This window comes from Gopherus flavomarginatus, chromosome 4 (assembly GCF_025201925.1).
Source record: "Gopherus flavomarginatus isolate rGopFla2 chromosome 4, rGopFla2.mat.asm, whole genome shotgun sequence".
NCBI lineage: Eukaryota > Metazoa > Chordata > Testudines > Testudinidae > Gopherus > Gopherus flavomarginatus.
Window position 1 is genome coordinate 26151123 of NC_066620.1, and position 5255 is coordinate 26156377.

General features: G+C 48.8%; 1 non-coding gene across 1 annotated transcript; it reads left to right on the top strand.

Moving 5' to 3' along the window:
* Positions 1–3427: 3427 nt before the first annotated feature.
* TRNAR-CCU (transfer RNA arginine (anticodon CCU)) lies at positions 3428–3500 on the top strand. Its single transcript has one exon. It is a non-coding gene; the product is annotated as a tRNA-Arg (tRNA).
* The last annotated feature ends 1755 nt before the right edge of the window (positions 3501–5255 follow it).

A 5255-nucleotide genomic window follows, 5' to 3' on the forward strand; every position in this document is an offset into this window, starting at 1 on the left:
CATTGGGGACACATCAGTTGGAAGCAACAGAGGAGGAGAAGGACCTTGGAGTATTGGTTGATCACAGGATGACTATGAGCCGCCAATGTGATATGGCCGTTAAAAAAGCTAATGCAGTTTTAGGATGCATCAGGCGAGGTATTTCCAGCAAAGATAAAGAGGTGTTAGTACCGTTGTATAAGACACTGGTGAGACCTCATCTGGAATACTGTGTGCAGTTCTGGTCTCCCATGTTTAAGAAGGATGAATTCAAACTGGAACAGGTTCAGAGACGGGCTACTAGGATGATCCGAGGAATGGAAAACCTGCCTTATGAAAGGAGACTCAAAGAGCTTGGCTTGTTTAGCCTAGCCAAAAGAAGGCAGGGGGGATATGCTTGCTCTTTATAAATATATCAGAGGGATTAATATTAGGGAGGGAGAGGAATTATTTAAGCTTAGTACCAATGTAGACACAAGAACAAATGAGTATATACTGGACACTAGGAAGTTTAGACTTGAAATTAGATGAAGGTTTCTAACCATTAGAGGAGTGAAGTTCTGGAACAGCCTTCCAAGGGGAGTAGTGGGGGCAAAAGACATATCTGGCTTTAAGACTAAGCTTGATAAGTTTATGAAAGGGATGGTATGATGGGATAGCTTATTTTTGGCAATTGATCTTTGATTATCAACAGATAAGTATGCCCAGTGGTCTGTGATGGGATGTTGGATGGGATGGGATCTGAGTTACTGCAGAGAATTCTTTCCTGAGTGCTGGCTGGTGAGTCTTGCCCACATGCTCAGGGTTTAGCTCATCGCCATATTTGGGGTCGGGAAGGAATTTTCCTCCGGGGCAGATTGGCAGAGGCCCTGGAGGTTTTTCGCCTTCCTCTGCAGCGTGGGGCATGGGTCACTTGCTGGTGGATTCTCTGCAGCTTGAGGTCTTCAAACCACAATTTGAAGACTTCAGTATCTCGGACTTAGGTTAGGGGTTTGTTATAGAAGTGGATGGGTAGGGTTCTGTGTCCTGCTTTGTGCAAGAGGTCAGACTAGATGATCATATTGGTCCCTTCTGACCCTAAAGTTTTTGAGTCTATAAAAGCTGTGTTCACCCTCTCCCAACAGAGCCTGTTTATCTGGCTGTCTGATTGTTCTTTACTCTAGTTTCTACCAATTTGCCCATTGCTGAAGTTAGGCTCACCAGCCCGCAATTGTCAGGATCACCCCTGGAGCCCATTTTAAAAATTGGCATTACATTAGCTACCTGCCAGTCATCTGCAACAGAGGCTTGCTTCAGTGGTAGCTTGTGTGCTACGGCTAGTTGTTCTGCAATTTAAAATATGAGTTCCCTTAGAACTCATGGTTGAATGCCACCTGGTCCAGCTGACTTCTTCCTGTTTAATTGAACAATTTGTTGTAAAACTTCTTATACTGGGATGGTACCTCAGATTTGTCACCCAATAAGGAGAGCTCCAAGGTGGGACTCTCCCTCCTGTCCTTTGCAGTGAAGACCGTTGCAGAGAATTCATGGAGCTTCTCTGCAATGGCCTTGTCTTCATAGTGTACTCCTTTGTCAGCTAGTGGCCTCACCACCTCTTTGGCAGGCTACCTGCTGCTGATGTACTTAAAAACATTCTTATGCTTAGCTTTTGTGTCTTTAGCACATTGCTTCTCTGATTCTTTCTTGGCCTGACTTCTTAGACTTTGACACTTAACAGGCCAGAGTTTGTGCACCTTCCTATTATCCTCACTAGGATTTGATTTCCAAATTTTGAAGAATGACTTTTTGCCTCTAACAGCCTCCATTACTCTGCCATATACCTACAGTGGTATTCTGCTGGTCCTCCTATTGTCGTTTCTGATTTAGGGAATACGTTTCATCTGAGCCTCTAACTGCAGCTTTTTTAAAGGATCTGCATGCTGCTTGCAGGCACCTAACACTTCTGACAGCAGCTCCTTTTAATTTCCATCCAACCATCTGTACTTATGCCGATAGGTTGACTTTAGGTCTTTAACTTTGATCGGTAGCTGAGAAAATGGTAAATCAGACAAACCCCTTCATTTCCTTGTTATTTCTTGACTTTTTTATTCATCACCTTTTCCTTATTTCCAGGCTGAGGCGGCGGCCTGCCAGGGAGCTCCCCGGAACCTCTGGCTGCCTGGGCTGAAGGCAAGAGGCTGGCCTGGGCGTGGCGATGGCCTCCTGCCCCGGCCTGAGGCTGCAGTGCTTCCTGGTCCCGGCAGGCGGCTGCTGCCGGAGAACACGAGGGAGGCTTTCGGGGGTCTAGGCAGCGATGTGTGGCTGTCAGGAGAAAGAGCCGAGGCTCCCGACTCAACCTGCCATTGACTCGTGTGGCTCTGCGCGCAGTCAGCCGTGGCAGGCCAGGCTGCGGACGTGACTCAGGCTTGGGCAGCATGGCTGCTCTTTCCTGACGAGGCATAAGGCAGGCCAAGAGCTTTACACAGCCTACAGGGAAGTGAGAGGGAGGAGTCTTCGGGCTGGCGGGTCTTGTCCGTTTCTCACTTGCCGCTTGGACAGAAGTGGGAAAGGAGCGAAACATACACGACTGAAGATTCGGCACTTGGGTTAAGCCCGAGTCCCTGACATGGCTGCTGAGAGACAAGCTTTTATGGCGCAGCCCCCACACGCTTCCAGCCAGCAGGTGAACCCATTGTGTCCAAGAGGGAGCCTCTGAGGTGGCAAAAGGGGGACATCACAGTTCCCGGCAGACCTTGAGGAGCCCACAAGGAGGCTTCAGTGGCATCCCTGGGGGAGCATGAACTCCCCCTCCCTTCCCCCTTCTGTGCCTATAACAGAGCTCGATTAATCCAAACCCTCTTCTGCCAGCACCAGGCCTCCTTCTTCTTACACTGGGCCTGCAAGTGAGGGGGCAGCTTGCATGGCACCAAGAGTCTAACCTGTGAGGCAGGAGGCGGCTGATGCCCACAGCCTGCTGGGGAGCTCCCAGAAGTTATTAATGGACAGAGACTCCTCAAGCCCTTGGTAACAAGGGTTTGGGGTTCATCGAGGCCAGTAAGGGGGTCACTATGTCAGCCCTGTAACCCTGGGTGTCAGGTCACTGTGCAGCTTTGATCTAGAGCTCTGATCCCAACAACTGACCAGTAGCCCACCTGGTTACTCCTTACAGGCTGACCTTACCCCTCTTCCAGCCCTGGATTTGCTCCCTAATCATCCTACTGCCACTCAGAGCCACAGACGTGGAGGTGCTGAAGGAAGGAGGGGTGACTCTAGGGTGGGGTTCTTCTCTAAAGATGGCTGGTAGAAAGGTGGTGCTCAGTTCTGTCAACGACCTGCACAGTTGCCTCGCTGCCAGGGGATGCAGACATTTCTGTAAGGTGATTAAATGGGGTATTTAGCTTCTGAGTGAATGTGAGGAATATGCAATTATGAGAGGGAATTTCCACCCCTCTTTCCCATGCAATTAAGAGCCCCAGTGGCCTAATGGATAAGGCATTGGCTTCCTAAGCCAGAGGCTGTGGGTTCAAGTTCCATCTGGGGTGAAAAGGTACTTCCTTCTTATATATTGCAAAGAAACCTGGTGTTGTTTTCACCAAGGAAGCTGGGAGATGTTTGAACATAAAGTACTGCAGCATGGGAACAATCCCCCAGAAATGGCATCTTCCACTCCACAAATGCTTTCTAAACCTAGCAGTAGCAAACAGTTAATACTAGTGTTTGTCTGAGACTAGAGTGAAGGGAAGTGTTTACTCCAACACCTCAGTGAAAGAGCAAGGCCGTACTGAAAGAGAATGGATCTGTCTGGAGGCAAAGCAGACCTTGAGAATGAGCAACAGTGTGAAAAGAAGAGGTTCAAGTGTGAGGTAGGTGTTAGCTAGGTTGGTCTGACAAATTTCAAGAAAATACCAATGCCCGTAGACTGGTGCAGACACTGGCTGTTTCTGATCTTTTACTGAGAGTTCTTTGAGAAATATTTTCCTTAACTATGTTATGGAATATTGGGTTGTCTATGAAGGCACCATTCTTCCTGCTGTCGCCCTTTGAGACAACACGGCTACATGGCATGAGGCCAATGTGCAAAGGTTGTCATGTGAGGTGTCTATGACAAGGTTATGATTTGCTGGTTATAATTATACTAGTTGTATGTGTGTACCATTTTTGTATTTGAAGTTATGCATATGGGCTATGTACTTGTATCTCAAATGGATTTGATTCCAGGTAGCCTCAGTGATGCATTTGGTCAGCTTCTTGAGAAAGGACTATTCTCAGGAAGTGCCCAATCAAGAAATGCTTCGCTGACACTGGACTTTGGGAGATGCCAATCCACATCTGAGCTTTCCTAGGAACATTCAAGCTAACATGTAAAGAACGGTGCTGGCCTGCAAACTAAGTCATGCATGGACATGTGATTTGCCCATGTGACTCCAGACTCCATCTTGCTGCTGTGATTTTTCCACAGTAAGAATGGAGGACAGTCCCCATCACTGCACAAGAAGAGCAATGGAAACATTCAATACTGAAATGTGATTTGTGACTGGGATAGGTGTGAGAGCTGAAAAAATCCAACGCGTTTGTTCACGTCAGACGTGAGAGATCATCTGAACTAGTCAAAGCAGTGTCCAGATCTCTGCAGTCCTCTGCTTCTGAGCACCTCTCCCCCTTGTATCTAGCTTGTTCTGTAGCCCTTCCCCAGCTCGGTCAGAGACTTACCTGAGCTCTCGGCTTTGTGTTCCACCTGGCTCAGGCCTGGTCTAGGCTGACATAACTACAGGGCTCAGGGCTGTGAAAAACCCACCCCCCCGATGTAGCTGTGCCACTCTCCCCCCTGCTATAGATGCGGCGATATCGACAGAAGATGCTTCCATCAGCCTGGCTGCTGTCACTTTGGGGGTGGGGTTCCTGCAGTTACATTAAAACCCCTTCTGTGGCTGTCGGCTGGGTCTCTACTGTGCCACTGTAGTTCCGTAGCACAGACCTGGCCTTGGTCACTGCTAGTCATGTCGCTGGAACCTGCTTTGGCAATAAAACTCCTCCTCTCCCTTCTTCCCCCTCTTTTCCTCTTCTCTTCCCAGTTTACACGGTGAGGCTGAGCTCAGAGAACCTGGCCCTGGACTCCCTGGGCCACTTGGTTATTTCACAAATGTGATGCAGATACTTGAGTCAAGTGGGAGTGAAAAGGAAGAATTCAGCTGGCTGCCCCTCTGCTTAGCCTCTCCAAGGCCTGGGGTCCTGCCGTGCCTGCAGAGCAACAGGAGCGGCTCTCTTGAGATGGTCTCGCCGTCCATCCCGTCAGTGGT